Raw genomic sequence first — 13,118 nt, forward strand, 5'->3', positions numbered from 1 at the left:
TCAGATGCATCAGTTGGTTATATTATGATACTAATTATTGTTAGTTAAGGACGCTAATTTTATATGGGCATGAAATAAGGTTATATGTGTATAAAATAAGCTTCTATGTACATGAAATAAGGTTCTATGTGTATTAAAAAGTTCCTCAGTTGCATCATTTGGTTATATTATGATACTAATTACTGTTTATCAAGGACGTTAATTTTATATGGGCTTGAAATAAGATTATATGTGCATGATATACGGTCCTATGTGCATGAAATAAGGTTCTATGTGCATGAAAAAAAGTTCTATGTACATGAAATAAGGGAAATGATTGTGGAGGAGATTTAATGTATTTACCGTTCTTTTTATGTAACTATAAGGCATTTTAGTTTATCTATTACTTATCTTGCTAATATGTCAGAAACATTTCAGTATACTTATGTCAGTTATTTAGGAGGCCATAATCATATGATATGCTCGTTATTTAATACTCGTATTTGTTTAGCGTATTTTAAAGGCTATTAGCTCAATGGTAGAGCAATGTGCAAATTTTGCACAAAGGTATGGGTTCGAGTCCCATATAGCCTATTAGATGCATGAAAAAGCAACCTATGTGCATTAAACAACCCTGTACATGCATGAAATAAGTGTCCAATTTCCTCATCTTTTTTGTCTTTAGGTTCGTGATACGAACTGGAAATAGGATTATCAATTACACTATTTCATTCTTAGAATAAAAGAAAGATTTGGTATTTCATAGCCAATATGGGAGTCGAACCCACATCTTGTGCATTGCACAATGCTCTCCCATTTGAGCTAATTGTCTTTCAAAATAAGTAACACGCCGAAGAAAGAAGAGCTTAAGCTTGAGTTAGATGACTATTTCATCAGCGCATGTATTTTACTCGAAAAGCAGCTAGCTCATAGCTACTACCAAGGAAACGGAGACAGCAAAATATTTTGGATTCTTATTTTACATATGAAGCAGGCAGGAAAGCCAAGATATTGCCTTTAGACTCCAAATAATAGTGATAGTTATATGGGGATTCCGTAAATTTGTAATAAATCCAGAATCTATATACCATAAACTCATAGTCATTGAGTACCCTTCCTCTTTTTCTGCAATCGTTGTAACTTCTGCCATTTCAGGTGAAATCTGGTAGGATAAACCAGAGAAGACCATGGTAACATTACTCCACCGGTTGCAGAGAGCGGATTCCCACTCAAAAGTGAAGAGATGATAATGCTGACAAACTTGCAAAGGACCTGAAGCGACGACGAAAGAAAAAATGAAGTTCGGCAACAAAGACCGCATAAGCGATGAAGAAAATGTCTCGGGCCGCCTCGGGATGGAGTGGCGGGAGAATCTAATGGCTTCGTATCCACTTGCACGCGGCCAACCAAACATGAAGGCCATGTTGTATATGGTTGCCCATAGATTCATCCCCAGCATTATATCCTAAGCACTTGTCTTTGGGTATCTGAGAAGGTGACGGAAGAAAGTTCCAGTAATAATACCTTGCTGTTATTGAATCCTGTGTAGCATTGCAAGGTTTAAGAAGCAGAGCCCATATCCAAGAGGTGCGTTGGGGGTGTGCTAGTTTACTGATCGTCTTTGCACTAGTCTGAGGCGTCAACAAGATAAACAAGTATTAGATCTTCTAATCTGGTGATCGATGATGATTATGATGATGATGACAAACGACTTCAATGTCCTACGGTAACAAACAAAAGCAAATGAAAGAACAACTTTAGTGCACTAGGAAATTGGCTTATCACCTTTGAGAGTGCAAAAATAGCCAAGATATAGCATAAATCCAAAACCAAATAACGACGCTCCTTCACTACCCACATAAAACTACATATCAGCGTGACACTCCTACAAACAAACACAAAAAATTAAGACAGACAACAAAAAGATTTAAAGCACAATTGTAAGTTTCAAAAACAAAAACCTCAAGAAATCACAAATTACGAATTAAGAATTACGAATCGGGATTCCGTAAATTTGTAATGGCGATGCAAACGCACCGAAATCGATTGTCGGGTACATAACATCATCGAAACTGAACACCAGCTTCAATTTCAGCTCAAAACCCGACTCCATAAGGACCATAACCTGTGCTGCTCCTCCAATCAGCCGGACATCAATTCAACCACCAATTCACTCGATCCCATTAAATGTCGAGTCACCAATTCGGCCACCATAATTTCATGCCTAATTCACGAAACCCTAATTTCACAGAAATGATAATCAATTTTGAAACTTTACCTCGAATTAACAGGATTCATTGATTGAATAATAATCGAAAAGTTAATTGTCGAAGAGTTTGTTCATCAGGTATGTCACGATTGAGGGAAGCGAAAGAATATCATATTCGAAGAGCTAGAGTGATGGTGGAAGGTTTTGATAGTCGAAGAGAGAGAAAGAACGATGATAGAAATTTTTTTTTGTGAAAATGAAGCAGATCAGAAGGTTTAGGTGGGGGGTGTTGCGATGATTTGGACCTTTGGAGTATGGTTGAGTTAATCTCAGCCTTTCGTAGGATTATTTAGATCGGATGGTTGTAAGTGGTTCTCATGGTTCTCATTATACTAGTGGTTCTCACCGGATCTCGACCCTATATATATATATATATATATATATATATATATATATATATATATATATATATATATATGCCAACTATTTTTGTTCTTTTCAAAATTTTCTCCCTTTTTTTCTTTTTCAAAAACCTCTTATTCAAGTGATAAACCAAATTAAGACCCATTGTTTCAACTTAAGTGAATTATGCGCAAAGTCCACCAAATTAGGACCCAAGTCCCCCTCTTCATACTACCACAAATACCTAGACAACTTTCTTAATCAAGGTAGGTTATTTTTGGGATGTAGTAAGTATAGTAGATAGCCAAAAACAAAAGACTAAGGCTCAAGGGGGTTATACAAAAGTGGACCTAATCTAAAGGGTCGAAACAAAGGGTATTTGGTAATGTGAGGTTCAAAAATGTATGCAACGAGTTTGTTTCGAATTATTTACACAAAAATAAGCATCACATGGTCTAAGGAAAGAACGCCACACTTGTGCGTAATGATGTGACATGTCACGCGAGGTGGCTGATGAGGGTTTGGAACGTCGTCTATTCTCCCTATCAAATACTATTTATAATCTCAACAAACTAATCTTAGTAGAGTGATAAGTAAAGGTTGGATACCAAGGGACGGGTATTGTATTGATTTATCGATTACAGAAAGCTATGTCTCGGGGTGTCACAATTTGGGTTGAGTTTGAGGTTTGAAATCTAAACTACTTAACAAAGGAATTGTAAACTGAAACACCCGCGAATTTTCTATTTTTGAAATTTATAATTTAATTAATCATTCTATTATTTTATTTGTATTTTTAAATTATCTAATTTAATTAATTCTATTTCTAAGCATAATTTTTATAAATACTAGTTTAGAACCCGTGCAAAGTTGCACGGGTATATATATGTAGCCATTATGAAATTTTGTGTTATAACGTTATCTAATTTTTAATGTATAATGGGACATAGGATGTGCCTTAATAATAAAGTTAACAAACAAAAGATCTGAAAAAACTATACTTGAAGTGCATCATAGAGCACAAGTGAAAGTTTATCGTGAGGCGAATTCTTGTGTGGATTGGCTAGCTAACATTGGAGTGACGCAGACGCAACAATTGAAAGTTTTTGACTATGACGACATTCCGAGTCAACTTTTTCAGTTGGTGCAAGATGACATGGGGGGCGTAGCATGGCCTCGTGTTGTTCCGTTTTATGCCTTTTAGCCTTGTTTTTTATTTCGTAGTTTTTGTTTGTATCGTTGTTTTGGGGTAAACCAGCTTCTTTTCACCAAAAAAAAAAATAGAGCACAAGTGAGAGAGTGATGAAATATGTACATAAGTCACAAGTATAAAAATTCTGCTAAAAACTAAAAAAAAAAACATTACCCCTTATCGAGTCATTTGCACCATCAATTAATTTACACTTGCATCATCAATTAATTTACACTTGCTCTTATGTCATTAGAACCGAAACAGAAGAGTCCGGATGGAGCACGAAAATGAGACAGGAAATGCGGACATGAAACAAAAACGCTTTTTGAAAGCCTAATATATCAACCAATTTTCCACCCAATACACTTGACGTTTAATTAATAAGATCCATTAATCACTATAATCACCTATCATACCCAACTAATCAACAACCCGAGATGACTAATCACGCTGCGTAAACACAATCACCAACTTAAATCAGTTTGATCCTTGCTCAACTGTGACGTCAACACTTGCAGGAGCAACTATATTGGACTTGATTACTACTCGATTATCAGACACATTCCGCAAAGCATAATTAGGAAAAACATTTCCATTCGTACTTAAGGTATACTGAACATTCTTTATGAGGTAGAAAAACAACAGAACTTTGTTGATATCCGGTGTCTAGGATGTTGCATTACCCTCAACTGTAGCACAAGCAATGGTCGACTGCAAGTTCATCCCATTTGCACTGTTTCTATCAACCACAACTTGATCAACATTCCCAAAAGAGCCGTCTAATTGAACAATGTCAATCCTTTGCTAGATCCCTAAAATAAATTATCAAGGATGTTTACTCCGTTAGCAATACCCTTTATCGACTTAAATTGAATGAAGGCCTCTCTTAGGAAAAAGTTGTTAGAAATCACGAGTTGGAAAAGATCTTCTACCACAATTCCGGTGTAATCTAAGTATGAATTTACAATCCGAGTTTGAGTTAATCCTGGCATCTTCAAATATATGCCCGTGCCACCGAAACCATAAGCTTTATTGTAAAAATGCACACCTGATAACAGGTTAGCTTGCCCAGAAACCATTATTCCAATTTGTGCTGAAAAATTCACCACATCAGTAACAACACTATCATTACCATTAAGGATAATTCATGTTCCATTGAATCTCCTTTCTCCCGGATCACTTTGACAAAACTTGCCCTACATTAATCAACCAATAAAAACTTAGATATGAGAAAGGACATTAGATCAATTACTCATCAAAACTTTCTCTTTCGTCATAGCATCTAAATGTAACATAGCCTATATGTAAACGTTTATTAAAAAACTCTCTGAGAGGAATTTATTTCCAATCGAAGAAAAATAGTATATAAGTGAATGGCCCGAAGGGCCGCTTTAACCAAATACAACCATTCTACTCTTTAAATGAAAATGTACAAGAAAATTTGCAATGGCAAGAGTATGGTCTAAAATTGTTTGGATGGAAAATATAACATAGATCATCTTGATAAATTGAAAGAAGGAGTTAACAAAGTATCATATTAATTTCGAAGAAAACCTAGATAAGTTTTAAAATTGTTTTACAAAAAATAAAAGTTCATCAGAACACAAAAAAGAGGACGGAATAACTGTAATACTCCGTATTTATAAGTCTTGGGGTACTCTATCGAGTAGCCCTTACTCTGTCGAGTAAGGGCAAGTTGCGAAATAAAATAGTTTCTGACCTGTTGGGTACTCGATCGAGTAGCTGGGGTACTCGATCGAGTAAGGGGGTACTCGATCGAGTACCTTGGGTACTCGATCGAGTGTCCGGTTTTACGGGGAGTTTTCTCGGGTTTTGTTAATTATGCGATTAAGGTATTTAAACATAATCGTCATTGTTTTAAATCACTTTTACAAAACCTAAAACCCCGTTTAAGAGAGAAAGCGATCGATTCATCTTCCTAATCGCATTCTTAGCAATTCCGAGTTCGACGGCTTCTTCTTGTCGTTATTCGTATCGTTGAGTTCCTTGCGTCGAGGGTAAGCTTTTAACATAATTTTTATAATGCTTTGTTAAGATTGGTTAAACCCTAATTTAGAGATTGGGGGTTTTGTGTGTAGTATGTGATGTGTAGTCCCTATGTGTTATGTGATAGGAGGAGGATTCGTAGAAGAGGCGTTTTGATACAAAATTGTAGATACCGTCTCGCTTGTTGTGCTTTCCGGTAGGATTTCCTACTCGCATTAGTCCCATAATGGGATATTGGTGATGTCTTTGTAGTTAGTTGTTTGATATGATGATTGTATTGTGTTTGTGGTTGTGATTGCTTGTTGATGGTTCTCGAGATGCGTTCTCGGGTGAGTGGGGTCACTTGCGGGAGTGACTTCACGCCCTAGTTTCGCCCTTCGTGGAACCCGCCACGGAAGGGGATGTGCACATTAATGGGACAGGGTTATCGCTCGTACGATGAGCGGGGCTTAGGTGGGAACGGCGGTCCCCCACTGGCGGGCTAATGGTCCAAAGGACGGTCGATTGAGACGATGGGAGTTGGTGGTGTGTGTGTGTGTGTGTGACAGTTTCAAATTGTCTGTTTATCTTATTATTGTTATCTATATTGATTGTGTGATTAGTACGACCCGGTGTTGTTTTGTAAACTGCGGTGATCCATTCGGGGATGGTGAGCGAGATCTTGAGCGGTATTGAGATGAGTACTGGGATAGCCGGGATGTCACGACATGATGATAGGAGTCTTCCGCCGTAGCCTTAGTTTATTTACATTTCGATTAGACAATCGTTTGAGAATAATGTATTGCGCTTTTAGTTGGTTTCATGGATTGTAACTGTTCGTTAAACTATTTATAATAAATGTTGTTTCGTTATTGTTGTTTGATTATCATTGCCTCGGGTAATCCGAGATGGTAATGTCTTCATACCTGAGTGGTCCTGGTAAGGCACTTGGAGTATGGGGGTGTTACAAATGGTATCAGAGCGACGATCCTGAAACCTGTAACCAATGAACTTAATGAACATAGGGAGTCAATTAAAATGAACCCGGGGTAAAAGTTGTAGGAGCTAGTGCAAAGGCTTGGGAGACGTCCTAAAGTCGCGGGGGTTGCCCTACAACTTTGAACCGGTCACATGGGGGAAGTGTTTGTCGTATGTGTGTTTGGTTAACTTGTTTACAAATGTGATGGATGTGTTGATTGATGGATGTTCGAATTGGAAGTTGAGAGGTGAAAGAAAAGTGATGATATATATATAGAAACTGTTGATGAAATGATAGCATGTGGAATGTTTTACAACGTGGCAATTAATAGCATGATTGTTATGATATAATATGTGATTTATAAAGTTAGCATGTTAGTATATAACGTAATATGCGGGTAGCTCTTCCGTATTAGTGTTACTCGATCGAGTGAGACTGACTCGATCGGGTGGGTTTTTGGCAATTTTGAGTCCAGAATCGAGTTTTGGGGCACTCGATCGAGTAACTAGGGGTACTCGATCGAGTAGGGGGTCACTCGATCGAGTAGCCTAGATACTCGATCGAGTAGGTAAGAGATCAGAAGGTCTGTTTGGGTCTGGAGTTTGGGTACTCGATCGAGTACGTGGGGCACTCGATCGAGTAGCCTGTTACTCGATCGAGTGTGTTTGGGAACTCGATCGAGTGGGTTCTGGGCATCGTGATTTCGTGTTTTGAGGTTTAGTACGTGTGTTTATGTTTACCCTTTCTTATATAGCTTCAAGATGCCGCCCAAGAGAACTGCTTTGTACGCGAGAGCTGAGCTTATGACCGTGGATGACATCGTTAAGATGTTAGAGCACCAGGACGCTCTTACTGAGACCCTGAAGAGAGTGAATGAGGACAAGGATAAGAGTAAGGAGAAGGAGGTTGATCATTCTAAAATCAGCCTCTATATTGCGAGGTTTAACCCGAAAGAGTACAAGGGAGTTGGGGAGCCTAATCTGCTTGATAGTTGGCTGAGAGAGATGGAGAACATCTTAGACTTGGTTCATTGTCCCGATGAGATGAGAGTGGAACAGTCTGCGTTCTATCCGAGGGAGGCGGCCGAGGGGCAAGTGGTGGGATTCAATGAAGGTGAGTGCTAAGGAGATATACACCAACCAAGGCTTACCTGCTATACCTCGGGAGGAGTTTCGTAGGGGGTGAGGAAGGAGTTCGTGCCGGAGCATGTGAGGAGTAAGTTGAGGGAAGAGTTTGATAAGTTTAAGATGACCGCCGAGATGTCGGTGAGCCGAGTACTACGACATACCAATGAGAAGTCCAGGTATCTTTGGATATGGGTTTGAGTGAGGAGAACCGGGCATTGAGGTTTGAAAGAGGGTTGACTACCACGATTATGGATAAGTTACCCGTGGGAATCCTTACCGATGTTAAGGAAGCTTATGAGAGGGCCGGAAGAGCCGAGAGGTCGGTGGAGATGGCTCGGGAGAGGTCCGTGGTGAGAAGAGGAAGTCCGAGAGCGAGGGTGGTGGCCAATCTAATTACAAGAAAGGCAACCACAATCGATCTAAGGGGTTTTCTTCTGGGTCGTGGTTCGATGTTGGGGCTTCCTTTGGGCGTGGCCGTGGGAGTGTGAGTAATAGCCGGGAGTGACTCTTTGGTTGTGGTGGTGTAGGCCACAAGAGACATGAGTGCACGAGTGCACCAGGATCTTTCGAGACCTCGCACGAGCTTCGCGAGCAACAGGCCTACTGGATCATGGCCAAACCGGGAAGTCGAGTTACAGTGGGAGGCAACCGCAACGGCGGTAATTCTTATCAGAAGACACCGACGAACAACAACAACAATTAAGGGTCGGGTGCTAAGCCGACCGCATCAGCCAGTACTGTCCAGGGAGGTGGGCGGAAGACCAGTGGCAAGTTGTTCATGATGGAGAAGAAGGCAAACAGGAAGATGCGCACGTTATCACCGGTACATTCATTGTTAATGGTATTCCTACGTTTGTTTTGTTTGATTCGGGGGCTTCTCAGTCGTTTGTGTCTTCGAGTCATGTAAAACAGTTGGGTTTGAGAGTATATGAGTCTGTTAGTGAGCAAGTTTTCATACCTTCGGGTGAGTCTGTATCGTGTGGGAGATTGTTTAGAGATGTATCTTTGATAGTTGGGCAAGTCGATTTCCCTGTAGACTTGCTAGAGTTTCCTTTTAACGGTTTTGAGATGATAGTTGGGATGGATTGGTTAGGAAAGTATAAAGCTAAGATAGACTGTCATCAAAAGAAAGTGTCCTTACGAGGTCCAAAGGGTGTTAGTGTGTCTTATCGTGGGTTTCTAGTCAAACCCAAAGTTAAGTTGATTGCAGCTGTCACCTTGAAGTCTTATCTGAGGAAGGGATGTCCGTTGATCTTGTGCTATGTGAGAGATGACCGGATAGAGAGTCCGACGGTTGATGAGATACCAGGGGTGGGAGAGTTTGCAGATGTTTTTCCAGAGGAGATTCCGGGGTTGCCACCGAAGAGGGAGATAGATTTCACCGTAGAGTTGAAGCCAGGGACGGGGCCAATCTCTAAGGCACCGTACCGTATGGGTCCTAAGGAGATGGAGGAACTTAGGAAGCAGCTGGATGATTTGATAGAGAAGGGATACATTAGACCAAGTGTATCGCCTTGGGGAGCACCAGTTCTTTTCGTGAAGAAGAAAGATGGAAGTTTGAGGTTATGCATAGATTACAGGGAGCTGAACCGTGTGACGATAAAGAACAAGTATCCTTTGCCAAGGATAGATGACCTGTTTGATCAGTTGAGCGGTGCAACAGTCTTTTCTAAGATTGATTTGAGGTCGGGGTACCATCAGGTGAAGATTAGAGAGATGGATATACCAAAGACAGCTTTCACGTCAAGGTATGGCCATTATGAGTATGTGGTGATGCCGTTTGGGTTGTCTAATGTGCCGGCAGTGTTTATGGATTTGATGAATAGAATCTTGAGACGCTTCTTGGACCAGTTTGTAGTAGTGTTTATCGATGATATCTTAGTCTACTCTAAGACTAAGGAGGAGCATGAGGAGCATCCGAGGATCGTGTTGCAGACTTTGAGGGATCATGAGTTGTATGCTAAGTTGTCCAAGTGTGAGTTCTGGTTAGAGAAAGTTGATTTTCTGGGGCATGTAATCTCTAAAGATGGGGTAGTCGTGGGATCCTGCGAAGATTGAGGCGGTGACAAAGTGGGAAGCACCGAAGAATGTTCTTTGAGGTTAGAAGTTTCTTGGGTTTAGCCGGATACTACGACGGTTCGTGAAAGATTTCTCCAAGATAGCTAGACCGATGACAGCGTTGATGAGGAAAGAGAACAGGTTTCGTTGGGATGAGAGTTGTGAGACGGCGTTCCAAACATTAAAGGAGCGTTTGACCACGGCTCCCGTCCTCGCATTACTGAAGGGAGCGAGAATTTCGAGGTTTATACAGATGCCTCGAAGAATGGGCTGGGATGTGTGTTGATGCAGAATGGTAAAGTGATTGCCTATGCTTCTAGGCGGTTGAAGCCTTATGAGGAGAACTACCCTACACATGATCCGGAGTTGGGTGCGGTGGTGTTTGCTCTCAAGATTTGGAGACATTACCTTTATGGAGCAATCTTTAAGGTATTTTCTGATCACAAGAGTCTTAAGTACATCTTCACGCAGAAGTAGTTGAACATGAGACAGAGGAGGTGGATGGAGCTGATTGGCGATTACGACATGGAAATTATCTACCATGAAGGGAAGGCCAATGTTGTTGTTGATGCTTTGAGTAGGAAGAGTGTACATTCCTTATGTACACTCTATCTTTGATGAGGCCGAGAGATGAGGTAGCGAGCTTTGGGATACATATGATGCGAAAGGAGATGCCATGGGTGATATGACAAAGACATCCGGAGTTTTATGATGACATTCGGGATAAGCAGGCTTTGGATCCTAAGATAGTTGAGTGGAGAGCTGGAGTAGAGAAAGGGACAGTGTCCCGGTTTTCTATTCATACAGATGGTAGTTTGAGGTTTGATGGTAGGTGGTGTGTTCCTAATGATGAGGAGTTGAAAAAGACGATCATGACAGAGGCGTATTGCACACCATATTCGTTCATCCAGTGGAGACAAGCTATACAAGGATTTGAAGAAAACGTTTTGGTGGCCTGGGATGAAGAAAGAGACTGAGTTTGTGTCCCGTTGTTTGACATGCCAGAGAGTTAAAGGGGAACAGAGAAGACCAAAAGGTAAGATTCAGTCTTTAGAGGTGCCTGAGTGGAAGTGGGAATCCATTTCCATGGATTTCATTATGGGTTTGCCTAAGAGTCAACAAGGTAACAACATGATTTGGGTGATAGTGGATCGTCTGACCAAGTCAGCTCACTTTGTTCCAATGAAAGATACATGGACTAAGGCACAATTGGCTATGGCCTATCGAAAGAACGTGCTTAAGTTACATGGAGTCCCTAAGGACATAGTGTCTGACAGAGATGCGAGGTTTATATCGAGGTTTTGGAAAGAGTTGCAGAATCGTTGGGAACGACTTTGAAGATGAGTACAACATTTCATCCTATGACGATGATGGGCGATCGAGAGAACAATCAAGACTCTTGAGGATATGTTGCGAGCTTGTGTGATGGATTTTGGTGGTAGGCCGGGAGCGAGGTTGGACTTGATAGAGTTTTCTTACAACAACAGCTATCACACCAGTATTGGTATGGCACCGTTTGAGGCTTTGTATGGGAGGAGATGTAGGAGTCCAATCTGTTGGGACGATAGTGCTGAGGCAGTGGTTTTAGGACCAGAGATGGTGCATGAGATGGTGGAACAGATTAAGATGATCAGGGAACGGATAAGAGCAGCCCAGGATCGACAAAAGAGTTATGCAGATCTACATCGTCGTGACATAGAGTTTCAAGTTGGGGACAAGGTTCTTCTGAAAGTGTCTCCGATGCGTGGAGTTATGAGATTTGGGAAGAAAGGCAAGCTAAGTCAGAAGTTTATAGGGCCTTATGAGATCTTAGAGCGAGTTGGGGAAGTTGCTTATCGTCTGGCTTTACAAATTGCTACCGGAGAGAGAGTGCATAATGTGTTTCATGTATCGCAGTGCGGGAAGTATGTGAGTGACCCGTCACATGTGTTGGAGGCAGAGAGCTTAGAGCTAGATGAGTCCTTATCATATCTTGAGGTGCCTAAGCAGATCCTAGACCGAAAGGTTAGAAAGACTAGGAGTGGTGAGACAGTTTTGCTTAAGATCCTTTGGTCTAACCACGAGACTGAGGAAGCTACATGGGAGCCAGAGGAAGCTATGAAAGAGCGTTACCCTTTTCTCTTTGATCAGGTATGTATGGTTACGGGGACGTAACCTTGTTTCTTTTAGGGGGGTAGGAGATGATCGCGAGAGTTTTTAAGAGTTTTATACACCTTTTATATGTTGTGTAGGGATGTTTGTCGGGATAAGTTGGGTTAGTATCATGTTTTATGTTCGGTTGCTGAGTCGGGAATGTTAGGGGAGTACCTTTGTTTGGTAGTGGTTTGAACTTCGGGGACGAAGTTCCTTTTAAGGAGGGAAGACTGTAATACTCCGTATTTATAAGTCTTGGGGTACTCTATCGAGTAGCCCTTACTCTGTCGAGTAAGGGCAAGTTGCGAAATAAAATAGTTTCTGACCTGTTGGGTACTCGATCGAGTAGCTGGGGTACTCGATCGAGTAAGGGGGTACTCGATCGAGTACCTTGGGTACTCGATCGAGTGTCCGGTTTTACGGGGAGTTTTCTCGGGTTTTGTTAATTATGCGATTAATGTATTTAAACATAATCGTCATTGTTTTAAATCACTTTTACAAAACCTAAAACCCTGTTTAGAGAGAAAGCGATCGTTCATCTTCCTAATCGCATTCTTAGCAATTCCCGGAGTTCAGACGGTCGGTTCTTGTCGTTATTCGTATCGTTGAGTTCCTTGCGTCGAGGGTAAGCTTTTAACATAATTTTTATAATGCTTTGTTAAGATTGGTTAAACCCTAATTTAGAGATTGGGGGTTTTGTGTGTAGTATGTGATGTGTAGTCCCTATGTGTTATGTGATAGGAGGAGGATTCGTAGAAGAGGCGTTTTGATACAAACAGTAGATACCGTCTGCTTGTTGTGCTTTCCGGTAGGATTTCTACTCGCATTAGTCCCATAATGGGATATTGGTGATGTCTTTGTAGTTAGTTGTTTGATATGATGATTGTATTGTGTTTGTGGTTGTGATTGCTTTGTTGATGGTTCTCGAGATGCGTTCTCGGTACGAGTGGGGTCACTTGCGGGAGTGACTTCACGCCCTAGTTTCGCCCTTCGTGGAACCCGCCACGGAAGGGGATGTGCACATTAATGGGACAGGGTTATCGCTCGTACCAT

At 41.1% G+C, this 13,118-nt stretch overlaps 1 pseudogene; it reads right to left on the reverse strand.

The window, feature by feature from the left end:
• Positions 1 to 1,080: 1,080 nt before the first annotated feature.
• Positions 1,081 to 2,101, reverse strand: LOC141641119 (UDP-galactose/UDP-glucose transporter 3-like; annotated as a pseudogene).
• Positions 2,102 to 13,118: the final 11,017 nt, after the last annotated feature.

The sequence above is a fragment of the Silene latifolia genome, chromosome 2, assembly GCF_048544455.1.
Source record: "Silene latifolia isolate original U9 population chromosome 2, ASM4854445v1, whole genome shotgun sequence".
Taxonomy (NCBI): domain Eukaryota; kingdom Viridiplantae; phylum Streptophyta; class Magnoliopsida; order Caryophyllales; family Caryophyllaceae; genus Silene; species Silene latifolia.